Source organism: Xyrauchen texanus, chromosome 37 (assembly GCF_025860055.1).
Source record: "Xyrauchen texanus isolate HMW12.3.18 chromosome 37, RBS_HiC_50CHRs, whole genome shotgun sequence".
In the NCBI taxonomy this organism is placed as follows: Eukaryota; Metazoa; Chordata; class Actinopteri; order Cypriniformes; family Catostomidae; genus Xyrauchen; species Xyrauchen texanus.
The window spans coordinates 25,050,841-25,067,331 of record NC_068312.1 but is presented as its reverse complement, the minus strand read 5'-3'; the positions used below and the strand labels follow the sequence as shown (position 1 = coordinate 25,067,331).

The window sequence follows — 16,491 nt, the reverse complement described above, 5'->3', positions numbered from 1 at the left end:
TGGAAAAACATTTTCCAACATTTTTAACATAATGTGCAAGTTATGGCATGTACCAGCAGAAGCTAACCAGCCAAACCTTGACCCTCTGGATCCACCCAGCATGCACTTCTATAACTTCAAGGCTTAAACTACTGCTCCCTAGTGATTATTGTTTGCAACTACAAATGCATCAAAAGATTACAGGTCCCACTTAGATTCCCCCAAAGCATCAGAATGTCCAAACTCCACTTTATGTGGCCACAACGTCATGAATAATACAAATTTTTTCAGTCCTCTATCTTTCTCTTCTTCATCATTACTGTATTTGGAGGGGATTTGGAGGAATCAGAACACATAACAATGGCAGATTTATTTCCCTCCCTATCTCAAACACCAGCAACTTCCAGTCAATTACTTCCCCAGAGAAAGAAAAAGACAGAGTGTGTGTCTGTGAGTGATGAGGTGAGGAACCAAGAAAGAGTGAGATTGGGCAATGGCATGTTTTCATTACTGTGAAGCCCTAGTTTTCAGTTAGAGAGAAACTGGCACGTCCCCCCAAACCCCCGAGACATGACTCTCTCATCTCCTCCCCCTCTCTTTTCTCTCTTTCTGTCCATTCAACATCAGCAAAACTATTGGGGGAATGGTTACACGAAGAAATGCGAGGATATTAACTACAAAAATGATGTAAACAAACAGCTAAATTTAAAAAAAAAATCAAAAAAAAATCAGAGCAATAGGGGTTTAAAGAGATGATCCATCACCCAAATAATTTTGTTGTTTACGCACCTTCATGTTGTTCCAACTCTGTATTACTTAGTTTCTTCCATGGAACAAAAATATCAGACATTAGGCAGGATGTTATTCTCAGTCACATTCACTTTCATTCATCTTCTTTCTATACAATAAAAGTAAAAGATGATTGAGGCTGTAATTCTGCCTAGCCTCTCATTTTGTGCTCAACTCGAACAATATGAAGGGAATTAAATGATGACATGATTTACATTTTTGGGTGAACTATACCTTTAAATACCTTTAAAGTGTCCTCTGAGCAGTGTGGCTGTTTATGCCTTTGTGAAAGATGTTTAATGATTTATTAGAGAGCAACTGGTAAAAGAGTGTCCTCTGTCATCTTCTCTGATAATCTTTCCAAACCACCCAGCACAACCTTTACACAACTGCTTTGTTCTAAGAAAATTACTTGTTTCAGAAATTTAAATAGAAGTTGGAACCATTTCAGTACTTACTGCTACAATACTACTATTTCCATCCAATTACAACACTAAAAGCAAAAAGTAGCCTACTAAAACCCACTTCAGACAATAAATGTAATGATATATAATTAAAAGTGATGCGTGCTAAGGCTATTGCTATTATTATTGCTTATACTTAAAATTATTTGGAATTTGAACAAACCTCTAATCCTACTGTAACGCTTGAGCAGAGAGGCAGACGAGGAGATGCGGATCCAAATGCAGTTAAGAATTTATTAAATAAACAAGTAAACACAAAGGAACAACCCTCAATGGGGAAATAAAACATAAAACTGAAAACTAAACACAAACCGAGAACTCAGGCAGGGAACACATACCAGGCTAACAACATAACTCCATTAACAAACAACAGCTGACACAGACTGAACAAACAGACAGGGTTTAAATACATAAATGTGGGACAAAGGGGCCAATGAACAAACAGGACTCAAACAAGATAACAAGGAGATTAACAGAAACCAAAGGCAAATTAACAAGGGCAGGTGAAAACAATGAACAGTGAACACGAGGGAAAATAAGACTGTGGAGCTACAAAAGGGACAAAAGTGAAAACTAAGGAGTACAAAAGTGACAAAAATGGTAAACAAAAGGGCAACAGTGGAACAAGACAGGGTATACATAACACCTACATATAAAACATGAGTAAATCCCACACAATTTGTGCCACATAATGTACATGGAAGAGGTGAGGGAGAGGGGAGATTTATGATATCAAATTTTTTCTTCTTTTTTTATACTTGTCTTCTGATTATCTTGTGATTTTTGCCTGACAGAAAATAAAACGGTACAAATAAAACCTCAGTAACTTACACTGAGGGATAGACCCGAGCCATTTATAGTGACTAGAATATCACAGAAACATGGGGTTAGGCTCTTATGACTTAGGCTTAGCAACTACCTAGAAAAACCAAAGCAATGATACAGCAACCACCCAGAAGACTCTAGCAACAGAGTGGCAATGTGCTAAAAACCACTTAGAGCACCTTAGCAACTGCATAGCAATGCACTTTTGATCATCAAGACAAAAATCAAGCCTCCAAGGGATGACTAATCATCTCTGTAATCAAAGACAGAAATGTCTCATATTATTGCAAGAAATCGCTCTCTATTACATTTAGAGGAAGTCCAGAGGAATCATTTTAAAATTATATTCAAAATCTTTTATGTTCTCTTAAAAAAAAAAAAAAAAAACACAAAACACCCATTTACTGTGCCTTAGAGCAACATAGCTCTACTCATGAAAACCAGATTTGTTGAGTTTGTCTAAATGGGTTACAGGAAACAACCGCCCGGTGCAATTGAAATGCTGGAGTGAATTCACTTGCGTATCTCTCATACTGTGTATCTTGTGCTATGAATAGAAGACACCCAAATAATCAGGAATAATTTCCTAATATCAGTCTGCATTTACAAAGCCAGGATGTTTGTACATCTCTCCTACAAACCACTATTAATCTTAGGAAATACAATTGTAGAAAGTAGTTGAAACTGCAATTTTTTTTTCTTATAATTCCATTTGTCATTTAAAAAATATACAAATATATTAGTTTACAGAAAGAAATAGGGATAAATTAAATTACTGGTGCGATGAATAGCCTGCAATGCTGGACTGTGGACTAAAATGCAATGACTGTAACTAACAGACTGTAGGGTCACCAGAGATTCCTGAACTTATGACCATTGTCTAGAGCAGACAAGAACTCTTTGACCTCTCTATGAGCCAGTGGGTAGTGGTGGATTTAGGCATGGATGACATGAGCAGCTGCCTGGGGCAGCAAGGAGAGATGTAGGCTACAAGTTGCCTCCTGTGCCTTAAGAGAACCAAGAGCTATGACCACTCATCTGCTCCACGATAAGGCAGAGAAGGAATTCTTCTGCAGTTTACATTATCATCACCAGAGCCTCAAGTTTAATGGATGTCTGCTTGCAGGGCCTTATCACACCTCCACAGACCTACAGCTATTCTCTGATGCCCCTCTCAAAATCTGCAGGCTTTGTTCACTTGGTAGGCCACCACAGGATAAGCAAGATGCTGAGGAACTTTAGCACTGGGAAACACATTTCAGATGTGTGACAAAATGAGGCATGTGATTCACATAACAGGCTTCCCAAGCAGAGGATGACTTTCATGTACTGCAACTGCATTTTTAAAGGGATCATTAACCTAGAAAATTCTGTCTAATTCTGTCATCATTTACTTACACTCATCACGTTGTTTAAAAACTGAGTATCTTTTTTCTTCTGTGGAACACATGGGGAGAGATTATGAAAAATGTTGATGCCGCATTTCAACATATTATCCTGCTTCAGTGACATCACTTTATATGCAGCTGCCATATTTGTGACCATCAGCAGGAGGAAGCAATGGCAGTGAATGGAAAAACACCTGAGAAGCGATATCAAGAAAAACATCAAAAATGTGCCAGGAAATGTGTATACAAGGCTGAATTCAGTACAAATATCACCAAATTTGACTTTCGTGGACATTTAAATATATTGTATCTACAATTCATCTCCATAAGCCAGTTAGTCTGACGTGTGACCAGCGAGTACACACTCCTACCACTACATCCCCATAAACATCTCTCATTCAGGATTTACAAATATTTTTGTGTGGCTTTCTGGTTTGACTTGGTCACAATATTACAAAACGTTTGTGATGATCCCGTCTGTATGAATGTTAGAACTGCTTTTAACTCATGAAGAATACACAGAAAGCAACAGATGCATATTAGTGTAATGTATATGAATAACATGTTTACATTGAAGTCTTTTGGTGTGAATAAAGTATGTGCTTCATGTTGGGCCTCATGTACACAAATAGGAGACAAAGGCTGGATTACATACAGTCATAAAGCCTGACTGCGGCCTATTCGAACACTCAAAGCCTGATAACAACAATGGTGCCAAAATCAAACAAAGGGAGTCCACAACAGACTACAGATCCCATGAAGCCTTGCTCACTTTACACCTATGTGTGAAATTCTGAAGGATTGAACTATCAACTCTTATTGGATGAAAAGCATGAGAGTATAAAAACCTTGGAGATCTTTCCGGGCATTGCTTCCAGCGACAGCATGTGCTTTTTCTAGATGCAGCCCTGCTGCTACCAGGTGTAGCCTTGTTGCCCAAGGAAGTAACGTACGTACCTGAACTTTGGCCATACAATCTCATCTCTCTGGACGAGCCGAGATTTCCACAGAACATGCTAACGGATCTGAAGGAGCATCTCACCCTTTTGCTTGCAGAAGTGAAGAAAGAAGATTTCTCTTCAACCGAGTCGACTTCACTGATTTCTCCATCAGCCCGCCAAGAATCAGCCACCGTACCGCCCGCCGACAGAGCGAGGAAACGGCCTCCTGTTATCACCCGAGAATTGAGGAACCGAGTCGGTGTCAAATAATGGACAAACACACATTCTACCCGAGTCCTCACGCGACTCAAGTAAGAGGTTTACGTCTGGGCAGAGATAGATTATTATAGTGTGTTATTCTTGTGTATCAAGGTTATTGCTTGTTCAGTTTACAGACCACCGAGTCCGCTCATTGCTGCTGATAATTCTCAAGGTATTGTAACTTACTTTTACCATGAATGAGATTTGCTGTGTTGTCGGCAAACCACGTTGGACTGTTTGTACATTTCCGCCATCATGGGTGAGACCGGCACACTGAGTTTATCCATAAAAGAAACAATGACCGCAGTGGATAGATTAAGAGACATTCACCGTGTTTCTGAATGATAAAATAACGGTTGCCTTCTCTCCCACGATCGCTAAAACTGGCTTCGGTGTTGTCACTCGGTTCTCTCTCTCTTGTACTAACCGCAGACACGTGACCCCTCACAAACATACCCGCACACACATTTGGCAATCAGAAAACTTGATGATAGAGCCCACTTTGTCCCTAAGTTATTGTACCAGCTGAGACACGTGTTAAAATGGGCAGATGCCATTAACTAGTCTCTCTGCCCACATTTGCGTGATGTACTCTCCACGAGAGCTACGTCCAACATTTTGTGCCCTCCTTCTCTCCTTACACACACTCACACACACACTTTCCTCTCATGTATTATAGGCTTATTAGTTACCATATCTAATCATGTTACTGTTTAGTTTGTAGATGGATGTCAGAAGTTTATTGACTGCATTGTATTGATTATTAATTGATATTACTGCATTAATAAACTTGTGTCAAGGGCTGATAGTGGATGTCAGTGCTCGGATTCAAGCTTTCATTGTTATCCTTTTGAATGTCGATGTTCTCCGGATGTCGACTTTCCTAAGAAGATAATCTTATAGTGAGACTGCTATACTGTCTGGTTATTGGTCCCTGATTCCAGGGTGGTGCCCCGGCTATATTAATCCTTATTAATATTCTATTGATTTTGATCACTGATAATTATCTTTGATGATTGTTGATTTGAAGGATCAATTATCTAATGTTAATTCTAATCAGTGTTTTATTGATTTTAATCATTCATAATTATCTTTAATAATAATTAATATTCTATTAAATTTGATAATTGATGGTTATCTTTGATGATTGTTGATTTAAAGGATTAAAAGCAAATGTTGATTCTAATCAATGTTCTATTGATTTTTAATAATTCATAATTACTTTTGATCATTAGTATTTATTGCTAATATCCAAACCCATTCCTGAACGAAGCGCCCAACATTTATAATCTTGTGATGTGTTGTTTATTGACTAACATTAGTACATACACATGAAATATTTAGGACTATATTCACACTATAGAGATTTTTATTTATTTCAATGTGTTACAATCATGACATATCTTTATAGTATGGGTTTATGAATTTAACATCGTCCCATATGCATTTTCAGTTTAATTGTATCCAACTCAATTATGTTATAAATTGAATTGGCACATGTAATGGCAATACATGTCTGAATAAATGTGCAAAACCAACAAGTGTTTCATCACTGCTCTTCCCCTTCTTTGCTTGACTTGGGTGAAACCAGAGAAAGCGTAATATGTTCTGTTTTGTCGGTGTCTTTGGACTCTTATTTTGAAAGTTTAGTTCCTGTTTCCTATGTGTCATGTGATTTTCCTTGTTTGTCATGTGACCCTCATGTTTCAGGTGTTTTGTTCTCATTGGTTATAGTCATTGTCTTGTTATCATGTTCATTAGTCTTGAGTCAAGTCAATTCAAGTAAAGTCTCTTTGTTCTAGTTTATGTTGGTTATTCACTTTGTAAATAATAATACACTTGGGTTCTCACATCATCATCATCTTCGTCCATCCCTGTCTTCAGCCTGTCTCTCTAAGTTACAGAATGCACGACCGACACCATGAACCCAGCAGTAAAACTGATGCGTTTGCATCAGGGGAACCAACTCATCAAAGATTTTTTTTCATGAGTTTTGTGGACTGTGTGACCAGGTTGATTTTCAGGAGGTCTCCTGGAAGCATTTTTTTCATGCAGGATTAAATAAGCCCATCTATTCCTTAAAGCCTGCAGGTTAGCTTAGACAATTAAACAGTATATTGACTTTGCCCTGTTATTGAGCGGTTCAGCCGTTACTGTTGGAGTGGCAGATGAGGAAATCAGGATTCCTACATTGACCAGCACATTGGAGTCTTCAGCCACCCTAATAATACCAATGACTGAGTCCACCATGCCAGACTCCACCACCATGACAGAGTTCACCGCCATAGCCACCACACCTGACATTGTCCACAAGCCAGCAGCCACGCCTGGAGCCTCATCCATCCCAGAGCCAGCGCCTGGAGCCTCGTCTCTCCAGCTGCCTTGATCTTGAATCTCTGATCTCCTGGTCCACCCCGGTCTCTGGGCCCTCTGTCCTGGTCTCCTGGTCCACCCTGGTTTGTGGGCCCTCCACCAGCTCCACCCTGGTCTCCTGGTCCACCCTGGTCTGCGGGCCCTGCCCCAGCTCTGCCCTGGTCTATTGGTCCACCCTGCTCTCCCAGCCATCTGCCAGCTCCACCCTGATCCCTGCCCACTCCTGATTCCCCAGATCATTTTTTCCCCCTTAAATTTGGGGATCTGTAACATGTTTTGTTGTGTCTGTGTCTTTAGACTCTTATTTATTCAACTATATGGTTTCTAAATGAGTGCAGCCCTCTTGCCTCCTTAAAGAACCATTTCTCTCCAGCTTAGAAAACAGTTTTTGAGTAACCATCTAGAAGAAACAGTTATTTCAGTTAACTCTTTAGATGTTACACCTAATCACCTGTGATCCCATGTGTGAATATCTCATTCACTGGACAGTGCAGACTATTCTGCTTGAATACTCTGTCACTCATGGTTGGGAACACCATAGCTGTTCCATTCTCCACCAATCAAAAGGAAGCTTATGTGATTGAGCAGCTTGGCCCCATGGTCTGATTCACTCAGCCACTCAATGAATCAAATGCATGTATGGCACCCTCAAAACCTAAATCTGTCTGCATATAAGTGCATGCACTGACAGGTAATGAGTGGTGAATCATCACACACTGTGAGCCTGAACTGACAAGCGTTCCCTCTACACTTGATACAGAGATATACTGGTGTTCGTTCAGTTATCTGTGATCTGTTCAGTCTATGTACTTAAATGCTAGACTCAAATGCTGCACACAGGCGAAAATAAAACAACTTGTTCCATGTGCTTATTAAGGGAGGGTCCCGTTACTCTTCTGGGGGTCCACACTTAAAAATGTTTCCCAGATTTTTTGGCTTTTTTTTTAAGAAGAAAATAAAATTCCAGGGGACTGGGTAGCTCAGCGAGTGTTCACCACAATGGTAACCCCCCAAACTCCAGCCAAACAAACACTACTTTTAAAAAATTATAAATCAGAAAAGTAAATATATTTTGCTCAAAAATGCATAAAATAACACTTAGTTTCAACATTTGCTCACACCATCCAGTTCCCTGCGAAGCATACTGGGAAATTGAAATCCCCTGGCCAGTTTCATCAATGCTACTCTAATGGTAGCCAGCTGGTAGGAAGCTGTGCAATGTGTACACCTCCACACCTCAAGAGACGCACTAGAGATTGACACTAGGCACTGTAGCCTGTAGCCTTTAGCCTCCTCGTTAGTACGCCAACCTCCTACGCCAAAGACACTGATTCGAATCCCATTTGTAGCGGGTTGAGCAGGACCGGTTACAGTGGTGCAGTGACCCGGATGGGATTGAGGTTTAGAAGTGTGAGTTAACAGTAGCCAGCTGGTAGGTAGCTGTGCTGTGTGTAAACCTCACTCCTCTGGCCTCAAGAGGTGCACTGGCGACTGACGCTAGAGGCTGTAGCCTTTAGCCTCCTCATTAGTGCACCCGATTCCCATGGTGGAAACACCAGTTCAAACCTCGCTTGGAGTGGGTCGAGTAAGACCAGTTATACTACAGCCGCCGCCTCGTGCCACCCTGCCACAAGATGCCACCCTGAGCGACTGCACATGCCTAAATCGAACACTGGGAATATCATGCCACAAATGCTTTCAATTGAGCTTGACTTGTATTGAACCCTTAACATTCACTCCACCTGTGCCCAAATTACACATCTTCAAATAGCCTGCTGAGCATTTTTGCACACATATGTCCCAATAGTAAGGTGATCAATCCGTTTGAACAGCGTCTACAGTGGTTTCAACAGACACACAACCGGAGAAAAATCAAATCCGGTCTTTATTTGCCTGAACTTTAAGATGCTGAATGCTACAACAGAATTCTGGCAAAATGTTATTCAATGCCAGTATGCAACACCATTGTTTTCTTGCCATGGTGATATGTAGCCTAGTGCAATCGTATTAATATGTTATGGCCCGCAGCGGTCGACCTCTTATTTAGCACGGGTAATTCGTTGCTCCCGTGGGTATTGTCCCGCCAATCTCCGATGCGCTCAGGAAATAATCTCGCAAAATCAAAGTGGAAATGCACGCGCAGTGCAGGCGTGTCCTCGAGGCCGGCTCCCACAGCAGACAGCTTGAGGTTTCCATCGAAATCCCTTTTGATTGGAAGGGAAACAAATAAATAACCGGGTGTCATGTCGCTGTTAATTGATTCTATAATTCACGGTATTAAATCTGATACCAAACAGTGCTCGTTTCTGCTGAGTGAGAGCGTGCCACAATCTAAAACTCTGCTCATAAATCGTTTGATTAAGCGTCGAATCACAAAGGGTAATTCGGCTACATTGAAGCTGTTTCACACGTGTCGTCTCATCTATTTTATATGAAGCGAGTCGTTAATCTTATATGAACGGGACGCATATTCTTCCTTCCTCCACACGCAAATGATTATGTTCTACATTCTGATATACGTTTAATACAGCATTTCTTCCGATTATGTTGTTCCATAATGCCAATGAAACACGTATAGAGTGATGCTGCTGAAGGGCTCGATACTCACTCAGTTTAGGGATTCAGCGGGCGCGTCGCCGCGCAGCATACACCTCGCTGGACTCTCGGCAGCTGCTGAAATGTCTGGCACCCGGTCGGACCCCAGAACACCGCAAGCATAATCAATAACCTGCGTTGAGCCTGGTTTCGTGTGTTAGGAAGGACATGTGTGCGGCATGGCATTTGGCGTCCTCATCGCAACCTCTGACCATTCCCATTGTTCCTGTGCATTTTGCGTCGCTTACAAGGCAAAAGTGGCAAACGCACAACTGGGTTATTCCAAGTCGAGGTTCGGTTGTGGTATCAAGAGCACGTCACAGTTGCCTCCAGCACGTCACAGTTGCCTCCGTTGAGTCTCAAAGCCTCTTGAAGCCTCAGTACTGTCTCGAGCATCGCTGACAGCAGCATATGACAGCACGGTGCCCTCTCCATTGGCATCTGGAGATTGCGTTTTGCGCCGCTTCGTGGCAAGTCTGTGAATGTCAGGCAACATTGCTAGTAAAGCGAATAGAACGGGGAATTATTAACCCAAAAAAACGGTCATTGGTTGAAAAGCCTCCTTTTTTTCCCTTGCAAAGGCACTGTGACTGAACCATGGCAGCAATGATTGCATCAGATGTTAACAACATCACTGTGCTTTGATAAACCATTGGTCCTGAGTGATTACCATATTGCCATGTTGGCATGCATGGTGTTAACATTAACATACACCACATTTACAAAGATACTTCAAGGAAAAACATACTTAAAACTGTAAAAAGTGAAAATGTGCAGTTGTTTCCCAAGAGCTAGGCTATTTCTCTGCGATTTTACAATTAAATTGATAGTTCACCCAAAAAATGAAAATTCTATTTTTATTTACTCACCTTCATATCCTCATATACTTTCAAACTTGAATTACTTTCTTTATTCCATGGAACACAAAACGAGTTAATAGATCAAATGTTAACCTCAGTCACCATTCACTTTCATCACCTCTTTTTCCACACAAAAAAATTGAATGGTAACTAATGTAAAAATAATATAATTTTGTGTTTTACTACGGAAGGAAAGCCACACGAGTTTGAATGACACATGAGGGTGAGTAAATCGTGACAGAATTTTCATTTTTTGGGGTGAACTATTCCTTTAAAAAATACTTTTGTTAGTTTAGTTTAATTCTTACCTTATAGCTATATTTGACTTTAATAAAACCAGGTAATTATGGCTACCTGAAATACCTTTTTTCTTTTCTTTTCTTTTTATCCCCTTTTCTCCCAATTTGAAATGCCTTATTCCCACTACTTTGGTCCTCGTGGTGGCGCGGTTACTCACCTCTATCCTTGTGGTGGAGGACAAGTCTCAGTTGCCTCTGCTTCTAAGACCGCAAATCTGCGCATCTTATCACGTGGCTCGCTGTGTATGACACCACGGAGACTCACAACATGTGGAGGCTCATGCTACTCTCCTCGATCCTCGCACAACTTACCACTTGCCCCATTGAGAGTGAGAACCCCTTAATCGTGACCACGAGGTTACCCCATGTGACTCTACCCTTCCTAGCAATTGGGCTTAGGAGACCTGACTGGAGTCACTGAGCATACCCTGGATTCGAACTTGCGACTCCAGGGGTGGTAGTCAGCATCAATACTAGTCAATAAATCCCCAAAAAAATGTTTGCTATGTTATATTGTACCATGGAAAAAAACATAGTAGTGCAATAATACTTTTTGGGACTTTTTTTGTGAGTTGAAAACATGAAAAGATTTCTTTGTTCCAGTCACTTGCTGTAGTAAAAACAAAGGTATCTATGAAAGATTATGAACACTTTTATGTCTAACTAAACTGAGTGTAAACACAGGAAATTTGTCTCCGGGATACTAGTAAAACTAGTTAACAATGTGAATGTGTGTTTATATAGAACATGTACATTTAATCATCAATATTCCTTGAAATATTCTTGTCAAACTTGCATAACTCAATTACCACAAAAATAAATTAACTCACCAATCAAAATAGGTCTCTCTAGATGGTAAATTTGTTTATCAGCACATATACTGAGACACACGGTCTAAACCCCTGCACCCTGCTGTTAATCACCCATCTGTAGGAACACTGACTGGGCCAGTAAGCATACTCGCTGTAGCAGGCAGCTGTGTTCAGGTGGGTAATGTGAGCTGAACATGGCTGTTCACGGCAGGGGCCATTCAGGGGGGTGTCCAAAATATGAAAAATGCCACCTCAGGACTGACATCTTAATTACTGCACAAATATAGCTGAAATACTCACTCAGTAGCCCATATACACATAAATGCTAAACAGTTTTTATCATTACTGCCTAAGATGCAGTTTTGTACAAGATGTTCAAAACATTCAAGATGTGTGTTTGCCCTCATCAATTATTTGCACAACAAAATACAAGCTCTAAAATATCTATCATGGTGTGCTAGTATACTGTTAGAAAGGGCTGTCATTCATGCATCAGTTACAGCTGGTGCAGATTCTTACAAAACCTTGGGATGCTGTGGTCTCTCAGTACAAGGTCAACCTCACTGTGGATAAATGTGAGCTGAATGTAACTAGAAATCGAACTCGCTCTGGAAAGGAAGCCTGCACCCAGAGGCCTCCATTCCATAATGGAGAGGCTCTATCTGAATCTCATGTTTGAGGTGCCCTATTCTGACAGCACTGCTGTGGAACTCGCCAATGTGAGCAAATCTGAGCCCCTTTCAAATGACTCTGGCACTGAGGAAGAGAACTGGCCTAGAATATGAGTAGTTAGGGTTTTTATAGCCACCCCTAAATTTGCAGTCAAATTAGTCACTGCTGTGTCAGGGTGGCAATGGGATATGCAACAGGTTGTTACTGTTTCACACTTTTATGCAGACCTCTGCTGTTAGAATTCGTTAATCAGCTCCAGGAAAGACATCGTTGATCCGACCTGCTGGCCAGAGAGCTCTGGATGTGTCCAACTGACCTGGAACATGTAATGTCTCCATGGCAGTTTAAGAGTTCTGATTCATGTTAAACCGTTTGAAGACACTGAAGTGCCGCATGAGAAGTATATTTGGTGGGACGAGATTGGGGTCAGTAACATCTGCAGGCATGTACCCAATAAGGACTGTACTCAACCTTTTAAAATAATGGCATACTAGACAGCCTTAATAGGTCTAAATTCTAATTTCCAAGATACCCCAAAGTGACTACTGGGAGGGATGAATTTGATTGCTGCCATGTTTTACTCGATTTTAATTAAAGAATAGCCCATTCCAGTGAGGAGACAATCTATATCTATATCACCTAGCAGACTTGCATTTGGAAATATCCATGCATGCAAAATGTATATAATCAATGCAACATCAATTGGAGTCACCTGTAAAATAAATATTCCAGGTTCAATGCAAGATAAGCTCAGTCGACAGCATTTGTGACATAATATTGATTACCACAAAAATCAGTTTTGACACACCCCTCCTTTTCATACAAAAAGGACTAATCTGGGTTTCAGTGAGGCATTTACAATGGAAGTGAAAGGGGCCAGTCAGTAAACATTAAAATACTGTTTCAGAAGTAGGCCTATAGCCACAAGACGTAAACAATATGTGTGATAACAAGGTTTTAGTGTGATTTTTTTTTCTGTGTAATGTTAGCCTATAGTCAATTTTATAACTTTGTTATCATGACGATGTAACGGTGTAAACACAAAACCCCCACAAAGATAATAAAAATGTCAATTTAAACAACTTTACAGCTCAAATCACAAACAAGTTTTAACAGAAGAATTAAACTAAGTGCTTTTATAAAATTATAAGCTTCACATTTCTGCTTTTAAGCCCACTAAAATTGAGCCCCATTCACTTCCAAGTGTTTGTAAACTCGATTTTTTAAAAAATCTTTTTTTTAAAAAAGGAGGAACGAGTTGAAAATATTTTTTGTGGTAGCCTAATCAATATTATACCACAAATGCTGTCAATTGAGCTTAACTTGTACTGAACCCAGAGTATTTCTTTTGAGTTTTTAGCGCATTTAACCGCAAACAATGTATCCTAGAACTGAGCCGTTGAAACAAAACAAAAAATCCAATCGCATTCAGGGTATAGTCAGGTCAGAAATATTGATATAGACGTGATGAAGGTACAGCCACTTTCCAAATCAGTGAAAGCCTCCAGTGCTCCATCTGCCGCATCCTCTCGACAGCGCATCCCTCCATATTAAAGACAGCACAATTACACCGATCTCGCAGTTGCCTATAGCTTCATACACTGTTTAACCCCTATGTACAGCTCGTTGCGCTATAATATCAGCTCATGGGGGCAGAATACTGAGAATAAATACTGAAGATAATCCAAAATGAATCTGCATTGTTTATATTTTTGAGTTTCACGAGTAGGCTACAACAGACTGAAGAAGATGAGGCGCTGCACGAGGAGGTGTATGTTGATATTTTTCTGTTCATCTGGTAAGACTTTGTGTTTTAGAATTATGTTTTTGTAGTTTGTGTTCTAATCTGTATGATAAATGAAAACCCTGTTGATTAAATTGGCTGTTTTTGTGTTAACTTCGAGTAGAGTTTGAACATCTCATGTTTTTAGTGTGTTAGTTTTGTGGAGGTTTAGGCTATAGTCTCACATGTCATTGTTTGAAAGGACTTGAATTCTGTGCCTGTGGTCTGAATAGAACTTAGATAACCTTATAGGCTTTCCATAAGATAAAAGTCAGATTTGTACAGACATATCAATGTGTGACATTATTGGACACTTCTGTATACGTTGCCCGACTTTGTTATCATCATCTAAATATGGTTCTCACATAGGCTACTCTAACTTTATAGAGTTATTAGCCTTCTAATATAGAAAGCAATTATTATAAAATGCCATACACTAAATTATGTTCACCCAGCGCAGAATACATACAGTTACATTTTATAGAATGTAAAATTTTGCAGTTTTCAATCCCCTCTGCGCACAAATGTGAACAGCGATATTGACACTCTGTTCTGCTCATATGATTGAATATTGCCAATGCTAGATTATTTGCACACTATAAATCTAACACACCCATTATCAATTTTATTAGTTGTAGCTGTGTTGCTTACAACATACAGTACCAATGTCTGCCTGGCAGGTTTTTAATTGTAACAGTAGCACACCTATATTTACCCAATCTTGTTGTCCCTCTGTTACCAGTTTTGTGGACTTCCTAGAGAACAATTTGCAGCAGAAGCAGCAGACTGTATAATTTATTTTTGAATAAGTGAGCCAGATTCGCCTTAATTTTTTTCCCCATTAATTAATTTTCTGTAAGTGTGGTACTAGAAGCTTCAGCCATCAGGTTTTTCAGGGAATGTGAAGTTTTCCTTTATAGGCAGTGGCCCTCTGCTTACCAGATCTGTCCTTTCTGAGTCGGACAGGATAGATGACCACTCAGCTGGTTCAACTGGAGGAGCTGCTCATCCATGGTGTAGGCTGGAAGTTGCTAAGTGAGTAGATGTGACACTGATCCCAATGATCACAGAAGTAGAAGGACCTATAAGAAATTACATTAATAACTATAATTAGAAATATTAATCTCTGTATATTCTACAGTAAACTGAGCAAATACAAAGGCTAACTTGCCTGCCACATCCGCTGATGTTGAAACAGACACGGAAGGAACAGTAGGATCAGTGGATGCAGGTGCTGGGAAGTGCTCCTCTACTGCAGAGGATGAATCTGATGAAAGATGAAAATAATTATAATAAAAGCTAGCCATGTTAGATGTCATATTAGAAGGTAATGCAACTGTCTGTCAAAAACAAAAAAAGGTCTCACAAAAGGCATGTTTATCCATATAAATATATTGATCTGGGATTGTTGAAATCTCACCTGCTGTATCGTCATCAGCTGTAGCACTGGCACTTGGGGTAGGTGGCATTGGTTGTACCCCACCTCCAAAATATTTCAACAGCGCTCCTAGGGAAGTTTCATAAGAGTACATATTTGATGGAACAGAATGTTATTTTCTCAACATAAATTATTATACACAGCAGCAAGCCATCTGTACACCTAAAACAACAACTCTTTATCTATAACTAGCTAATTGAGGCATAATGATACTGGAATATAATAGCAAAGACCCCAAAATGGAAGATTAATATAAATCATTTGAAGTTGCAGTACCAAGTTTATGGAACAGAAGCTTATTTTTATTACAAAAATATATACCCAGGAAAGATATTTTTACACAGAAGACAAAAACTTTAATCTAAAACTAGCAAAGTAATATGTTGTATTATAATATATTAAGATATCAAGGCTATTTGCTTAATCAAACATGTACTTTCCTAAAACAAGAAGATATGATACCTAAGCTATGTTAACTAACTAGCCAGCTAACGTTAGCTCGCAACATAGCCTAGCTACTTAACATACATTTATCTTGCTGTTTTTTCTCTTCCTCGGTTTTCTTCTTTTTCCTTTTCTCTGGAACAGAGGATATGTCATTTTATTGTGACATTGCTGTTTTGCTGTCTGAATGTGCTTGCATCCTGCAGCCCGTTAACATAATATTGCGTTTAATATTGCGTTTTTGTATAATTACCATTGTCCATTAAAATAGTATACATAAAAAAAAATAATTCTGTAATTTCATGTGCTCTTGGGAGCCCCCTGGTGGCCACGGGGGCCATGAGCAGCCGCTTAGTTCGCTTATGCCTTTGGCGGCTCTGTTGACAGTGTACTGTCAGAGAACTGAACTGAACCAACATTGATTCTTCTTATTTAAACTTATTCACAAGGTTTTATTAAAAAGACACTTTTTATATCAGAGATTGATGGTACACTAAAAAAAAATCATTTTAGATTTACACATCTTTAATAAAAATAAAGCAAAATAAATAGTTTGAGTTGTATTTAA

General features: G+C 39.7%; 1 protein-coding gene across 2 annotated transcripts in view; it reads right to left on the bottom strand.

Annotated features, from left to right (window-relative positions):
• LOC127631191 (uncharacterized) overlaps positions 1-9,942 on the bottom strand; it is a 35,276-nt gene extending 25,334 nt beyond the window's left edge. For both annotated transcript variants that reach the window (XM_052109224.1, XM_052109225.1), the window contains exon 1: positions 9,629-9,942. The gene's annotated coding sequence lies outside the window, so the exon portion shown is untranslated. The remainder of the gene's footprint in view (positions 1-9,628) is intronic.
• Between the last annotated feature and the right edge of the window lie 6,549 nt (positions 9,943-16,491).